This window comes from Lissotriton vulgaris, chromosome 12 (assembly GCF_964263255.1).
Source record: "Lissotriton vulgaris chromosome 12, aLisVul1.2, whole genome shotgun sequence".
In the NCBI taxonomy this organism is placed as follows: domain Eukaryota; kingdom Metazoa; phylum Chordata; class Amphibia; order Caudata; family Salamandridae; genus Lissotriton; species Lissotriton vulgaris.
In genome coordinates this window covers 72,145,585-72,164,188 of record NC_141700.1, presented here as the reverse complement: position 1 = coordinate 72,164,188, position 18,604 = coordinate 72,145,585, and positions in this window count along the sequence as shown.

The following is an 18,604-nucleotide window of genomic DNA, read 5'->3' as shown; positions in this document are numbered from 1 at the left end:
CAGCTCGGGCGGCATATCATCCTCGGACACGGGGGTGACCACCACGGGAATCGGATTCCCTTCCTCCGGCACGGGAGTTGGAGCCTCGAGCGGGGCACTGGGACCCGGGATGTCTTCACCCGCTGCCCCCCTCCTGGGCCTCTTGTTTCTCCCTCCCGGGGCTGCTCCCGCCAAAGGACGTTTTGGACCCCTTTCCTCATTCTTGTCCACCCGCTTCTTTAGCTCGGACATCTCCTTCATGAGAACACGCAGCATCTGGTCGGTAGTCATGCGCTTCCCCACCTTCTTCGGCATTCTCCAACAAAGTAACTGCAAAACAAACAAGAACGATTAAAACGCTCAAAATTGGCTCTTCGTTCCGTCTCGAGCTCACGTGCAGCGAGGAGGTGCAGCTTCAGAGCACAGGAACAAGAGGATGTCTTCTGGTCTTGCGTCCCTTTTTATCCATCTTCAGGGCGGGCGTAAACCCGCCCCTGCCTGCCCCGAGGGCGTGGCCGGCCGCGTCAGTGTCTAGGCCAGCCCACTCTAGGGCGGGAAAAAGCGCGCCCCGGCTACGCCGCTTCGGGCATACCAGCCGAGACGCGCCTCCCGCCCAAAATGGCTTCCCGGGGGGATCGAGGCACTCTGCCATACGTTCGGGGGGACCGAGTGGTCGCCCCTTTCCAGTCGCGTGGTAGAATCACGATTCCGCCGCCTTTATCGGCCGGCTTTATTATAAGGTTGCTGTTTTCCTTCAGTTTGTCCAGGGCTTGTTTTTCTTCCTTTTGTAAGTTCCATTTGGTATAGTACTTCTTTTTGTTGTCGAGATTATCCATATCTCGCATTACGTTTTTTTCGAACGTTAGAAGTTCTATTGGCATCATGTTGGTTTGAGGGAAGAATGTGGATACATTTTTTAACCCTGAGTAGTTGCGAGAGGTCGTCATCTCTTGGTTTTGGAAGAATATTTTTAGGCGCATCTTGCGGAACAATTGAATTAGCTCTAGTTTAGACTGGCAAACGTCAAAAACGTAGCGCTCCGATTGGCTGAACTAAAACGTCAATCAAAAATTGGACACTTCCAAAAGGAAAGCAAAAAAAAACTAGACCGATGACCTACTAAATGTAGGTTGCGTGAAGGGGACGCATTGCGTCCGCCATTTTTTATTTCAAATACATACATATGCATCAACAAACGCAGTCAACATATTACTACACACAAAAAAATACAAAAATATTACATACACATTCCATTTATTACATAATGCTAAAAAATAGTTACACAACATCACATCTACAAATATACACATCACACTATAAACATAGCAACACGAAAATACACTCAGACAGCACCAACAAAGAATCAATAAATAACACCACCACACAACTAAACAACTACGCAACGCTCACACATGCAACCCCACTCACACATGCAACGCCACTCACACATGCAACGCCACTCACACATGCAACGCCACTCAACCACGCAACGCCACTCAACTACGCACACGCAACGCCACTCAACTACGCAATGCCACTCACCTACACAACGCCAGTCAACTACGCAACGCCACTCAACTACGCAACGTCACTACTCAACGCCACGCAAATACACGACACTACGCAACGCAACTCAACTACGCAACACCACTCAACTACGCAACGCCACTCAACTACGCAACGCCACTCAACTACGCAACGCCACTCATCTACACAACGCCACTCAACTACGCAACGCCACTCAACTACGCAACGCCACTCAACTACGCAACGCCACTCTACGCAACGCCACTCACACATGCAACGCCACTCACACATGCAACGCCACTCACACATGCAACACCACTCACACATGCAACGCCACTGTCAACTACGCAGCGCAACTACGCAACGCAACTACTCAACGCAACTACGCAACGCCACGCAACTACGCAACGCCACTCAACTACGCAACGCCACTCAACTACGCAACGCCACTCAACTACGCAACGCCACTCAACTACGCAACGCCACTCAAATACGCAACGCCACTCAAATACGCAACGCCACTCAACTACGCAACGCTGCCTACTCAACTACGCAACGCCACTCAACTACGCAACACCACTCACCTACGCAACACCACTCACCTACGCAACGCCACGTACCTACGCAACGCCACTCATCTACGCAACGCCACTCATCTACAAAACGCCACTCAACTACGCAACGCCACTCAACTACGCAATGCCACTCAACTACGCAACGCCACTCAACTACGCAACGACACTCACCCATGCAACGCCACTCACACATGCAACGCCACTCAACAACGCAACGCCACTCAACTACGCAACCCCACTCAACTACGCACACATGCAACGCCACTCACACATGCAACGCCACTCACACATGCAACGCCACTCACACAGCCAACGCCACTCACACAGCCAACGCCACTCACACAGGCAACGCCACTCACACAGGCAACACCACTCACACAGGCAACGCCTCTCACACAGGCAACACCTCTCACACAGGCAACGCCACTCACACACGCAACGCCACTCACACATGCAACGCCACTCACACATGCAACGCCACTCACACAGCCAACGCCACTCACACAGCCAACGCCCCTCACACAGGCAACGCCACTCACACAGGCAACACCACTCACACAGGCAACGCCTCTCACACAGGCAACACCTCTCACACAGGCAACGCCACTCACACACGCAACGCCACTCACACACGCAACGCCATTCACACACGCAACGCCACTCACACACGCAACGCCACTCACACACGCAACGCCACTCACACACACAACGCCACTCACACACGAAAAGGACTCACGTTGCCAATAGATCTCGCAGTACGACAGTTGGAGCCATTACAAATAACAATGCCTTTCACTGTTGTTATCATTTTTAACACATAAAGGGCTTTGTCATTTACACAACCAATAGCTCCAACTTTCCTACTGCGAGACCTATTGGCAACGCCAGTGCTTGTTTAACATTTCAGTCTGTATTGATACATATTTTTTTTTTTTGGCCATCCTATTAGTAGTTATCCATATTTACTTTTTGTTTTGAAAATAAATGGTGTGGTAAAATGGTATATTTCCACATTTATTTAACTGATAAACATACACTTACACTTTTTCTGCCTTTCATGTTTATCAAATTAAGCTGAGTATACACACAAAAGGGGGGGCTGAGGAGATTTAATGGACCAGCGAGGGCACACTCCCGAGTACAGGACTCAATTACACAAGGAGCCTTGAGTCCAAAGTAACAGGGCGTCCTTCAAATAAGGGAACAGACTGACTTGTGGGGGAGGGGGTTTCCCTTTTAAGGACGGTTTCCCTCACATAGCAAAGGTGTCCTGCTTCGTCATGGGGAACCCTCCTTGCATCATGAAGCCTAGAGACAGTGCAATTGTAAGTCACAGCTATGGGCACATAGCCAAGGGTGCAATGAAAAGATGGAAAACACATCGCGTAATCAAATGTCAAGGTAAATATATGAAACATATTCCCCCCAAAAAATGTTAAGTCATAGTTTGGTATCTAGCAACTTTTAAAGTTGTTCTTCGGTAGTGCCAGGATGCCTCAGAAATTTGCTTACAGCTAAAACAATTAAAAGGTGTTTTTTTAAGATCCTTACAACTACCAAATATTGAGTTATTCCCAGGTCACGACAAATGAGGAGGATCCACATACGATGAGAAATCGTATACTCTGGGCAAGAAAACAAAAAATCTGATTCATACTCATCACCCGGTTCACACATAGGACAAGCCATGGGTTCATGTTCTTTACCCCATTTATTGATAAACGATCTTAAAAGAAGAGTTCCAAAACGAAATCGTAAATACAGAATCTTGGCTAGGGAAGAGGTTATTAAGTCCAAATATTGCTCAAAACATGGTATAAGTTTGTGGTCAAGAAATGCATTAGTTAAGGAACCTATTGAGCTTCTATTTATATGTTCTTCATTGATATGAGCCCAGTAAGTAGCCTTCAGTACGTTCAAATATGTCTGATTAATTCCTGTAGGGTCAGCCCAATACCTCTGTAGACCCAACTTCCCCAACCACATGCATTCAAATTTGACGCAAGGGAGTGACCTAGCAACTGGCATCTTTAGTAGTTCTGCAAGCGAGTCCTTATAATCAGCTAACCCGAGCATGCTCCAGAGTCGAACCCAATAGAATAATATTTTTAATACAGCCACATCTGCTATTCTTTTTAACCCCAGTTCAAAATACAATGGGATCAGAGGTGAGCTGGGTGGGAGGCAGTCCACTTTCCTTGCAAAGTTGTTTTCAGCAATGGCTAGGGTCTGGACATCCACATAGTCCTCTATTTCTGCGCCATAGAGCGCTGCCCCTTGTGCCTCAGCACAATATATTTCCAAAGCTGGCGATACTACATGTGACACTGTTCGCGAATGCATCCTAATGATAGCGTTCAACCTATGGTTGATTAAGAGGCTGCTCTTAGTTAACTGCCCCAGCCACTTGTAGTTCTCCATAAGTCACACTCCTAGATAATCAAAGTTATCTACCCTTTCTAGTACCTCATTGTCTACTCGGATGGACGTTTTTTTCCTTCTCACCCCCTTACCCAGCACCATAAATCTAGTCTTATTAACATTTAACTCAAGTCCCTTGGACTTACAGAAATCTAAAAATCTGTTACCTAGAATGTGGAGGCCAATGGGTGTCTTTGAGATAAGGAGGGAGTCATCAGTGAATAATAAAATGAGTTCAGAGTAGGGGAGTAATTCCTACAACTTTCTAGAACTTCAACAATATCATTCATATACAGGGAACACAGCGTGGGTGCAAGGACACAACCTTGACGCACCCCACGTTCAATCGGGATACGATCAGTCATCTCACCATTTGGGCCCCAGTGAACCTGGGCAAAGTTGTTCTTCTGTACTTTACTTAAAAATTGTACTAGGTTGCAGGGGACTCCTATGTTTGTTTGAACATACCATAACTTTGGGTGTGGAATAAGCAGCTCTTAGATCTATAAAAGCCACATAGAGCTTTTATTGCTGTAATAAAACTGCTTTCCAATATAAGATTGAAAATCTAAAAATCTGATCAATAGTGCTAACCTTTGGCCTAAAACCAGCTTGAAAAAGCGTCATTATTTTCTTGGCATCCGGCCACTCATTCAATTTATTCAAGAATTGCCTAGAAAAAAAAATTCTGCGTGTTACCAATCACGCTTATTGGCCTGTAGTTAGCGGGGTTGCTTGAATCACCCTTTTTAAATATGGTTATGATCACAGCTCCTCTCCATGATTCAGGTAATTCTCCCCCTGTAGAAATGGCATTTGATAGCATATTCAAATAAATCGAACACATTTGAGGCTCAAGTTTAAAAAGATCTCCTGGGATTTTGTCTGGACCTGGTTCCTAAGCCAGTAGTATGTATATATAAAAAACTGGTGTTTATATCACAGACCCATGTTTTTTGTCCACTGTGGCACCTTAGGTCACCAGAAGCTTTTGAAGACACTGAAAAGGCTAATTTACAATTCTAATTCCAGTCTTAGAACATTTTGGCAAAAGGGAACAAATTGCCAGGAAAAAAAGTTGAAACTTTTAAATTAGTATTGCCAGCAAGGGTTGCACTGAGGGCTCTGCTGAAGATGAAAAATTAGGAATGCCGAGCAGCGACACTGCAGTTTTGCAAATTGTTGATGACTCCATTTGCATCCTTGAATCTAGAAACACCTATCTATTATAGCCTTATAGCCCACCGTAGCATGCTATACCAGCCATTAAAGGCTTGCTACAGTGTTAAACGCCCGAGCCGAAGGCGAGGGCCTCTAACAAGGGAGCTGGACATTAATGCCGGTATATTCCAGCTACAGAGGGCTATAAGGCTATTAGAACATAGATCATTACGCAGTGGCCAACTATATAGTGGATGTGCTGAACCTTGACATCTTTGTTATCAAACCTGTTGGAATCATACCCCAACACCATTGTCTGTGTTGGAGGTATGATTCCATGCACTGGGGGGCTCCTCCGGGCAGCCCCCAGTGCTCCCGGTAACAGTCTTTCAGGGTCTGCTGGTAAGCAAGTGCTGCTGCAGATCACAGACACGATTCTGCCCTCCCGCTGCTGTGCCACGCTTGAGCAGAGTAAGGTAGAACAATAGGTTTCCGGTGCCAGGAAGGTGAACCACCTCCCACACAAGAGTTGTATTTGACTGGGGTGGAGGGTGCCTGCCAGCTCCACCAGACTGCTTTGAATGGCACATTTGGTGCCCTCCATGCACACTCCGGTTTGAGCCAGTACAGGGAGCTCATGGCTTCCACTCTGGTGGAAACTGGACAAAGGACATGGGAGTATCCTCCCCCTGTCTAGCCCCACCTCTGTGAGGGACACCTGAGTCATCCTAACCCCTTTCCTAGGGTATTTAAGGGCTTACCTGTGGGTGGGACTTCAGAGTCATTGTGGGGCAAGATTCAAGCCTAAAAACCTGTCACTCTTTGACCGTCTGGACACTTGGACTTCGCCTGGAACCGAGACTGCATCACTGAGGACTCCTGCTGCTCTGGTCCTGGTCTCGCTGTTCTGCAATTTTTCTTCGTTGTCTGTGTCTGTGCTCCTCCAGGATCTTCACCAGACCTGTGGGCATCAAGGGCACCCGTAGTAATCTCCCTTGGAGTGAAGGAGTCAATCCCCTGCATCTGCAGGCCCTGCAATGAAGCTGACCGGTCTGCTGCTCCAGACGACCCATGGACTTCGAAAATCTCAGCAAACTAGTGGTGATTCTTCAACTCATTTGAGGCCTGATCTGTCCTCTCTGCAATTTTGAGGCTCGTATTCCTCGTCGGAACCACTGGGACCAAACGCCTGTGCACCGCATCAACTTGCTGTTGCCTAGGCTTGTTAACACTGCACTCCATAGATCTTCAAGCTACATGAACCTCCAGGCTACAGCATCTCTTCCTGTCCTCACTGCATCCTCTGCACTGTGGGCCTTCATCTTTGGTGAGCTGCTCGAAGTCCTCTTGCGACTCCTGTGCCTTCGGCCTGTGGGTCCTCTTGAGGGTCTTCTCCTGCTTCAGTGGGCTCCCCTGCTTGCTCAGGACCTGCTCTGACTCTCCTGCTTCTGGTGAGACACTTGAACCTTATTGGTCCCAACGTTGCACATTCTTCGCTTTCCATGCCTGTTGCTGCTGCCAAGGCTTGTTGGCGCTCCTGCCGGACACTGACCCCCTGGTTCTCGACTGCTGACGTGGGACAGCTTGTGCATGGCTCCTGGTCTTCCTCAGTGTCGCCTGGTCCTCACAGCTGCAGCGACAAGGTCACCGTCATCACTCCTGAACCTTCCGACATCGGTTGGCATTGCACTTCTGTGCCTCCTGGTCACCTCCGAGTAGCATGGACTCTGTGCCCTCTGCTTTTCTGTTTCTCCTCTTCAAGAATCCACCCTTGGATTCCACGGACTCTTGCACAGTCTTTTTCAGCTGCATCTTTTCTGAAGTCCTCCATTGTGGTCTACGGCGGTTTCCGATGTCACTTAGCACCTATGCACCCGGCCTCCCTAGTGTAGGTGTCTGGGTTCCTGGGGTATCCACAGGTGGGGTGGCTCTCCAACCTTTTGTCTTCCACAGGGTTTCTTTAGGGTTCACTGGGAAGGATCCTTCTTCCTCAAAACTGCAACCGCAACTTTCCTGTTGTCTTCTATTGAGTACGCGGCTGTGTTTCCACTCAGCACACAGCCTCTGTGGGGTTCCTTGGTACTTACATTGGTGGTTTCTTGTGTCCCTAGCTCCTCTGGGTCTCCTGGTCCGTGTCCTGACTTCGGTTGCAGTTTGCATTCCACTTTTTAGGTCTCGCTATTCCATTCCGCAAGGAATGAATAGAGAGAATTATAGGGTTGCATCAGGAAAGCTAAACCAGCCGGCGGATTTCCACAAGTGCATGTGATCGTGAACGTGCATCCGCTTTCTGGTTTAGCTTTCCTGATGCAACTCTAACCGTCACTTCAAAGGGATCGGCTCTGCCCCCTGCTGCACACACTTTCCATCCAGCGTGCGAAGCGCGTCCACACCAAAGCCATCTGTTGCTTCCCCCAGAGGGCTCGGCCTCACTTACTTCTCCTCCCCCCTAATTAACATCCCTCACGGCCGTGAACCAAAGGGATCACTTATAGAAGTGATCAGGCGAGTGCAGCATAGTTCGTTGGGGTCGGCATTAAAGTGTTTTAAATCCTATCTTAATGAAGGCAGACAAATCTGCATCTACTTACTCCTAGTAATTATCTCTTTTCATGCTCTACATTGGCCAATGCTTGCTGTCCAGCCTTTCACAAAAAGATGAACAGAAATACTCAACATTGTCAAACATAAACCTCCAGTCACGGATCTGGGTAAAATCCATCGTTTTTTTTTGCCCACCATGCCACTCCAATATGGACTCAGTCATATGGAAATCAGTTGTGACCCTCTTCATGGGAGCAGTGCGGCCCTAACTACCAAGCCAGGTTCTCCCTGGATTGTAAACAAGTATTCTGGGACGGTTTCCCGGTAATGCCCCATATCAACCAGGCTAGCTTGAATCCATAGGCGCAGTGAGCATGGGACCCGCGTCTGGATATACCCTGCCAACTTAGGGCAACTATAGCAACTGTATGCTGTACACTGTCAATCATCCAACCTTTCAGCCTAGGTATGCAGCTGCCAAGAGATTTTCTGACACCACCGGCCCTCATTCCACCAGTACTTGGCATCACACAGATTCACATAAGACTCCATGGTAACCTGTGCACAATGACCCCACACACGTTCCTGCCGGTAATACAAGAGCTGGCGATGCCACATCTCTAGCATGCAGGCTATTTACTTTTACTCCCCCACCCTCCTGTCCCTACTTACAGGACCCTCACTATCCCGAGGCATCTATCTGCTCCTGTTTCACACAGGATCTGCTTCTATCTTTGCCCAACGGACCATCATACATGGGGTAAATGGTCATCAACACATCGCTTTCGCCCGTGCTCCAGCACACACTTTCAGAGCTCCAAGGGGTCCTTTGATATTGAACGTGACACCATACTAGGCCATACAGGAGCATCACAGCCTCCTGTTCAGTTTCTTTCTCACCTATATCCCCCCCTGCAGTTTCAAAATGTGCACGCCAGTCCTTTTTCTTCCCTGTGTTCATTTATGGCTCCCTTTTATTATTATCATGTAACGCTGCGCCGCGTTGCACACATGGAGTTCTTCTCCGCTCGGGACCACTGCCCGGTGCCCACTTTATTCAGGTTCTCTGACAATACGTCCTGATTCACTTGCAGAATGTGTTTTTTTTACCTCTTTCTCCCTGTCGGGATACCAGAGGTGGGAGGAGTGACATCTCCCCCAACCCCTAGGAATCACTGCACTCGAGCACGCGCAGGCCTCTGTGAAGACAAACCAGAAGCAACCACACCTCACTGTCCACTCTCTGCTACTCCCTGCTCGCCCTTTCTCCCCAGTCGGCGTCTGTATAATCATTCTTTCATTCATTGTCCGCTTTTTATGCCTCAATGGTTCACTATTTACTTTCCACAAGACAGTCTAAAATCCGGTAAGCAGTCCAGTAGGGAAGAGGATGTGGCCGAACGGCTAGAGCAGTCGAACTTGAAGCTGGAGGACCAGTTTTAAGTCTCGGCGAGGACGCTCAACATCCTGTGATTCTGACCAAATCCCTGTGCCCAACAACAACACAAATGAATGTGAAGTTGGTGCTTCGGGTCCAGTTTGAGCTATATTAGAAAACGGATCTTTGGCCGCGGCTCCTCTCTGCAGCTGGCTTTTTGAGGCGATTTGCATATTGCCGTTTGCAGAAGCAAAATAATTGAGTTGCACTGTTGCTGGCTTCGTGCCACCGCAAATGTAAAAAATGGATTCTGTCTTTAAAGAATATTGATTGCGCTCTCTGAATAATGAGCACCACCAGCATTGCAATTGCTCTGCCATCACCACATGAAACGTGTCCGAAGCTGGCCCTGCATACTCTAAACATTACACAGTTCGTGCCTCATGATTATACATCGCTGAGTAATTGGTGTGTGACCATAATCTCCTACACAGCTGTCGGCGGGGCGGTCACCCAGACAGAATCCGGCCACACTTCTTTATAGAGGGGACAGACCGCACCTCATGCAGTTTCCAGAGTATGCACCGGGTCTCAGTGGTTGGCAGGGGCTCTTCGTTTCAGCTGGCCCAATCCAAGTGCCATGAATTGGCAGATGAGGTGCTTGCTAACAAGTTTAAGCTTGTTCTCTCTGCCTTCTTCCCCCTCCCTCCCGCTGTCTCCTTCGTCCCTGTCTCTCTCGTCCCTCTCTCTTGCACTCTCCCTCTCGTCGGCGCTCTGTCTCTATCCTCTCTCTATCTCTCTGTACCTTCTCCCTTTCTCTCCCTCTGTCTCCCCTTGCTTTTCCTCTCCCTTCTCTCTTGCTGCTGAACCACCCCCTCTCCTCGGTCTCTCGGCGATGCTACGTCTCCCTGCTTCTCTTGCCCCCCTATCGGTCTTCTCTACAGCCGGCTGTCTTTGGCAGGCTACATGATCCTCCCCCGACAGTATTGTAAGAAAGGCAGCCTCTTGGGCTTCAGCCAATGCAGCTACCCTGCTGGGTAAGCTGCAAAACATCGACAATACATCATATACACTTGGAATTCAGAAACGCTTTCAGGGGTTTTGCTTAAGTCATAACAGTGTGCTGAATTATTTTTGTAAATGTGTGTTTTGAGAATTTGAGGGGAAGAAGCGTGTTTGCAGTGGCATCGGGCTGGAATAAGAACACGTTAGCACCCAATCAAATAGGTTATAGTATGTAATAAGAGGCGCTCTCACTAACTCGCAAAGTCGATATCTCACAACTAGCAGAGGTTTCGTGCTGAAGCTGAACCCAGGTTAACTTTGTTTCTTTTACTTGAGCAAACTATATGCTCATCCCACTATAATGTCAACCAAAATTCCTTCCTTCCACTTTTGAATATATCCCCACGGAATCTGGCAATGATGACTACTTTTATGGCTCTAAATCCCGTCCTTCTTCCATGGTGCTGTTCCTTCTGCCCCCCCGCCTCAAATTCTCATCTACGCTTTCTTCATTCTCACCCTGATCTTCCTCCTCTGATCACACGCTCTCTTTTAACCTTTGTTCTTCCTTCCCTCCCCCTCTCAACACGTCTTCCTTCCCTCGTTCGCCTCATCACCACAACCCTCTGCTTGTCACCCCTTCCAAAATACCACGAGCTGCCCTGACCGGCCCGGCAGGTCTCATTTGCAAAGCTCATTTTCGAGATAAAGTTAGCAATTAATTAGGTCTTCACTTTTGAAAAGCGGTGACCACGCACGGACCGTGCATATTTCAGACATAAAATTCAAATGAATGGGCCGCTCCCAGGTTTTAACTATATTACAGGGTTAGTTTTAAAGTTTATGTTATGTCAATAAATATTTTTTCACAGAACTACAAACTACGGGTATTTTGGACCAATGGATGGAGGGTATTTATTTCTAAGGGGAGACGTGGAGCGGATGGGCACCAAGGATGTTGTGTTACAATCCAGTGCATTCTGGGAGTAACAGTGCAAAGGCATTGCGGTTCATATAACTGACCTAAATAACAGGAAAACATGGTCTATAAAAGAACATAGTTTGCTTATGTGACATTTCCCTATTGACAGAGCTTTAAGTGGGATGAAAAACCTGGGGGGCGGGTATCAAAGAGGCGTGTTCGATATAATGCAGGTGATAGATTAGAAACACCTAAGCTAAAAATCTATGCTTAGCATAGTTTACCACTCTACTGGTATTTTGCTGCTCTGTCATTGCATCCAGACATATAATACAGGTATCATTACACCTACAATAAGCCTGGACTAATGGCTTTATCGATGGGTATTAGTTGCATAAGATAAATAGGCAACAAATGTGGCTTCTTTGTATAGAATATTGGAAATGCTTCAATTATAAAATGATGAGACTGTGAAGGTACTATAACAAGTCTCTTTGTAGTTCGATCAAAGGCAGTGGAGGGTGGAACTGCTGCAGAGTTCATTTTTTTTTCACCCTGAGTGTGAGGGCAAAATTGGAAAGCCTATTATAAATAACAATAACAATAATATTTAAGTATTAATTATTATAAAAGCCATTGCTATAGGTGTCACATTTGCGAAAGTTATAGCTATAGGCATTGTAAATGACAAAGATATTAATTTCGCTATTTTCAAAACCAACACGTAATAATAAATGTGTCATTTACAATACCAACAGCTCAAACTTTCCTAATGCGAGACCTATTGCATTGCAAATGCTTGTTTCACTTGTTTTTCTGCCCTTCTGCCCCTGTTAGACTCGTTTTTTGTGCCTTTCTGCCCCTGTTAGACTCGTTTTTTGTGCCTTTCTGCCCCTATTAGACTTGTTTTTTACCTTGTTTTTCTGCCCTTCTGCCCTCTGCTAGACCCGTTTTTTGTGCCCTTCTGCCCCTGTTAGACTCGTTTTTTGTGCCTTTCTGCCCCTATTAGACTTGTTTTTTACCTTGTTTTTCTGCCCTTCTGCCCTCTGTTAGACCCGTTTTTTGTGCCCTTCTGCCCCTGTTAGACTCGTTTTTTGTGCCTTTCTGCCCCTATTAGACTCGTTTTTTCCCTTGTTTTTCTGCCCTTCTGCCCTCTGTTATCCTCTGCATCATTTAGCGCAACCCCTGCATCACTCAGCGCAACCCCTGCATCACTCAGCGCAACCCCTGCATCACTCAGCGCAACCCCTGCATCCCTCAGCGCAACCCCAGCATCACTCAGCGCAACCCCAGCATCACTCAGCGCAACCTTGCATCACTCAGCGCAGCCCCTGCATCACTCAGCGCAGCCCCTGCATCACTCAGCGCAGCCCCTGCATCACTCAACGCAGCCCCTGCATCACTCAGCGCAACCCCTGCATCACTCAGCACAACCCCTGCATCACTCAGCGCAACCCCTGCATCACTCAGCGCAACCTCTGCATCACTCAGCGCAACCCCAGCATCACTCGGCCCAACCCCAGCATCAATCAGCACCACCACATTATCAATCAGCACCACCACAGCACCACTCAGCACCACCACAGCACCACTCTGTACCACCACATTATCACTCTGCAACACCACAGCACCACTCAGCACAAGCCTAGCACCACTCAAAACCACCCAGAACCACCACAACACCACCACTGCATCACTCATAACCACCACAGCTTCACTCTAAACCGTTTTTTGTGCCCTTCTGCCCCTGTTAGACTCGTTTTTTGCCTTTCTGCCCGTTAGACTCTTTTTTTGTGCCTTTCTGCCCCTATTAGACTTGTTTTTTACCTTGTTTTTCTGCTCTTCTGCCCTCTGTTAGACCCGTTTTTTGTACCCTTCTGCCCCTGTTAGACTCGTTTTTTGTGCCTTTCTGCCCCTATTAGACTCGTTTTTTCCCGTGTTTTTCTGCCCTTCTGCCGTCTGTTAGACTCGCTTTTTGTGCCCTTCTGCCCTCTGTTAGACTCGTTTTTTTCCCCTTGCAACCTCAGCACCACTCAGGGCAACCCCAGCATCAGTCAGCGCAAACCCAGCATCACTTAGCGCAACCCCTGCATCACTCAGCGCAACCCCTGCATCACTCAGCGCAACCCATGCATCACTCAGTGCAACCCCTGCATCACTCAGCGCAACCCCTGCATCACTCAGCACAACCCCTACATCATTCAGCGCAACCCCAGCATCACTCAGCGCAAACCCAGCATCACTCAGCGCAACCCCAGCATCACTCAGCGCAACCCCAGCATCACTCAGCGCAACCCCAGCTTCACTCAGCGCAGCCCCTGCATCACTCAGCGCAGCCCCTGCATCACTCAGCGCAGCCCCTGCATCACTCAGCGCAACCCCTGCATCACTCAGCGCAGCCCCTGCATCACTCAGCGCAGCCCCTGCATCACTCAGCGCAGCCCCTGCATCACTCAGCGCAACCCCTGCATTACTCAGCACAACCCCAGCATCACTCAGCGCAACCCCTGCATCACTCAGTGAAACCCCTACATCACTCAGCGCAACCCCAGCATCACTCGGCCCAACCCCAGCATCAATCAGCACCACCACATTATCAATCAGCACCACCACAGCACCACCACAGCATCACTCTGTACCACCACATTATCACTCTGCAACACCACAGCACCACTCATCACAAGCCCAACACCACTCAAAACCACCCAGAACCACCACAACACCACTACTGCATCACTCATAACCACCACAGCTTCACTCTAAACCGTTTTTTGTGCCCTTCTGCCCCTGTTAGACTTGTTTTTTGTGCCTTTCTGCCCCTATTAGACTTGTTTTTTACCTTGTTTTTCTGCACTTCTGCCCTCTGTTAGACCCGTTTTTTAGGTCTCGCGACCTATCAATGCGCGCAAGCGCATGGAGCGGAGCGAGAATTCAAGTGCTCAAAATGCTCGTGAAACCAAGGGTTTTGTTCGTGCGGTTTTCTTTAAGTTCACGTGAATCACGTGACCAAACAAGCATGCGCTTCAGCCTCCCTCCCTCCCTCCCTACAGCACATCAAAGGGCTTCTCCCAGCGTGTGCTGTGCGGCTTCTCCTCCCCTAATTATTCATGGCTGGCCGCTGGCCGGCCGTACTTTCAGTTTCCCGGCCATTCCAGTGGCTATAGATCTCTGCCTGTCTCTCGCTGTGTTTCCAGCTCCCAGCTTCCTTCCTTCCCAGCTGCATTAGGTCAAAAAACACATTTGTAGCTATGGCAGATCAGGCGCAAAAAATGTTGTTTCGATATCGGTGTCAATCAAAATTAGAAATACACGCATCACACACAAGACTACCCCACCGCCACCAGAAAGACCCGTCTGTCACACCAGGAGATGCAATGCAACAGACACCAACAATCTGCCACCGACAGACAACACACAGCGTAGGAGAAAACAAATACCATGTGGACAAATGGGAGCTTCGGTGCAGGCTTCCGCCCACAAATCTCGTTGCTTTGAAGTGACAGCCACCCTCTCCTCAATGGTAACGGGAGGCAGGCTAGCCATTTCATAATTAGCTGCATTAAAGCTAGAGAGACACTTATCAGTTTCGTACCACACGCTATTTCGTTTTCATCAGGGCATTCTGATTTTGAACCAGAGAGAGTGGCTGTCGCCTACTATTCGTAGGCCAGAGTCCTCTCCACTGCACGCATTCCATTCCTGCACATTTGACATCCTTTCTTCTGATCCTTTAGTCAGACTTTCCTCGCAACTTCCCACCCACTTCCGCCGATTACATGTGGCTGTGTGTGCACTGAATGAAGTGCCCACAGCTACAACGTGGCATGAAACCATACAAGCCACAAGCACAGAAGTCTCATTCTAAAACCTTTGTGCACTTCAAAGGAACGACAGTGCAGCATATAAAAATCTGTCTGAATCATGTTATCCGCCGAGCAGCAGTGAGAAGTTAGCTTCGCTTTTTGTCTTTCTGCATTTCTTTCAACACTTCTAAATCAGGGAGATGAGCTCAGACACGAGCGCAGGAAATAAAAGAAACTGCTGAACGGCAGATTTAAAGAGCGGATGTTTTGTCAAACGTTTCTAGTGTAACATTCGGTTTTACGAAACTCGGGGCCAGGTGTGAGGCATAACGCCGTCGCAGGATAGTTTGGAGTTTCAAACGTAGTGTGGTACAGAGATACCAGGTGACTGGGCTATGGTCGTCTCTGAGCAAGTATAGTAAATCACCCCACTTCAGTGCACTTGAAGTGAAGTTTATTGTAATATTAGCCCAGCATCCATCCATCAACCGCCCCCTACGCATGCCGCCCTCGTGCTATATTCCATCCTACCTCACCACATTCTAATCATTCCTTAGTACGGTGTTACCATTTGGACATGCCAGTCAACTACTTACAATTACCTCACAACGGCCATCCTATATAAAAATAATTGAACAACAACACCATAACATAAAAAAAATATACATATCACAACAGCAAGGTTTTCTTATATATGTGAGCGCACAATCCACACCTTGAAATGCTGTGTTGTGCAAGTCTTGTACTCTTCTACATACCAACTGAGCACGTGAAAGGTGTGACTGAATCACGGGAGAAAAGCTCTCGGTAAGGAGAGTGAACCTGTTCTGTGTACATGCTACTGTAAGTCCATAGGCGGCAGTGATGCGAAGTCCTGGAGGGAATAAGATAAAAGGAGGTGCCCCCTAGACACAGGAGAGTGGATACATGAACTATTCGCACAGGGCCTCGATGCCAGCATGTACAGAGCAGGTAAGTAGAAGCCTGAATACTCTGGAAGTGTGAGCTAACCGTGCAAGAGAGCACGCGGAGGAGGATAATGCTTCCTGGAAGGTTGCCACTGTGCAGCGCATGTTGTAGAACTTTATTAAGTACCCCTGCCTGGTAAGGGTCCCACCAGAAAGACACGCACAAGTATAGCATGAAAGTTGGATGGTTCAGCAGTAGGCCCAGCCTGAGCTGCTTGCAAAAGTTCCTCTGAAGTTTCTGGTCCATCTAATCACTCCGAAAGACAGTCACCATAACACCCTCTACATCATACAAAGGCACACGCACACACCTTCATCCTCACAACACCACACACCATCGGAATACACACACCTTCCCCCTCACACCACCTCACACACACTCACCCTCACACACAATTACACTGAAAGACCCTTACACACCCTCAATAACATTCTCAAAAATCACACACACTAACACACTCACACACACTATCAGCATCACACATCATATCACAATCAATCACCCTTTTCAAACTGACTCACACTCACACTCTCTCACATTCACATCATAACACCCTCAAAGTCAAGTACTGCTACCGATGGCAGCGCGGTCTTCACAGAGTGGCATGGTACAACACAATGACTTGTGGTGGCACCATGAACCGGGGAAGTCTACAAGCAATGCAACTGGGCAGCAATGTTTTGTAGTCCTTATCATAACGTTCTAAGTACAACAGGTATACCCAGACATGGGCCCCAGGCTACCCGTGCCACTGAAACAAAGTTGCCATCCGACTTAAGAGACCCGAATCGGCTGAAACCGGCCATGGGTTGCATGTGTCCTGCTGCAGAGAGGACCTGGCTTGGCAGTTCGTTTGGACTTTCCCACTGGGCCAGGACCAAGGTTAATTTGGTCTAATCTGAGGTGGCATCATGGGCAGAAAAAAACACAATGGACTGGGGTGTGGCCTCGGGAACCCTTATAACCATTAGGTGTTCCAGTGGTACCAAGGTGCAACCCAGGAAGCAATAGGGGCCAGTTCCATTTTTAAAGCAGAAATATGGTACATACCAGGTAGCCCTGGGACTTTGTGGTTAGCTCACAAAAGTTCGGCAGTGTATTCAGTGCTTAACACAATTTCTACATTAATGCCTGACAATTAACATTTTCAAGGGACAACTGATTTGGTTTAAACAAGCACTGGCGTTGCCAATAGGTCTCACAGTAGGAATGTTGGAGCTATTACAATTGCAAATAACAATGCCTTTTAATTTTGTTTTCATTTTAAAAACATAAAGGGCTTTGTCATTTACAAAACCAATAGCTCCAACTTTCCTACTGCAAGACCTATTGGCAACGCCAGTGCTTGTTGTGTCCTTCTGCCCCTGTTAGACTCGTTTTTTGTGCCTTTCTGCCCCTATTAGACTCGTTTTTTCCCTTGTTTTTCTGCCCTCTGTTAGACTCGCTTTTGTGCCCTTCTCTCTGTAGACTTGTTTTTTTCCCCTTGCAACCCCAGCATCACTCAGCGCAACCCCAGCATCACTCAGCGCAACCCCAGCATCACTCAGTGCAGCCCCTGCATTACTCAGCGCAGCCCCTGCATCACTCAGCGCAGCCCCTTCATCACTCAGCGCAACCCATGCATCACTCAGCGCAACCCCTGCATCACTCAGCGCAACCCCTGCATCACTCAGCGCAACCCCAGCATCACTCTGCGCAACCCCAGCATCACTCGGCACAACCCCAGCATCACTTAGCGCAACCCCAGCATCAATCAGCACAACCACATTATCAATCAGCACCACCACAGCACCACTCAGCAACACCACAGCACCACTCTGTACCACCACATTATCACTCTGCAATACCACAGCACCACTCAGCACAAGCCCAGCACCACTCAAAACAACCCAGAACCACCACAACACCACCACTGCATCACTCATAACCACCACAGCTTCACTCTAAACCACCACAGCAACACTCAGCACCACCACAGCATCACTCAGGACCACCACAGCACCACTCAAAATCACCACAGCTTCACTCAAAACCACCACAACACCACTCAGCACCACCACAGCATCACTCAGGACCACCACAGCACCACGCACAACCACTGTAGGAAGGTACCTCCTGACTATGGTTGCCCCCAACTTTTTGCCCTGTGTTTTAGCTGGTTTTTGACATAGTCGACCTGGGATCCTGCCAATCAGGACCCCAGGCCTACTGCTCTCTCTGTAAAATGGATTCCATGTACCTTAGGTACATTTCCAATTGGTACTGGGCCACCTTATCAGACCCTGTAACTCAGGGCATAGGTGTACCCAGGGCCTACCAG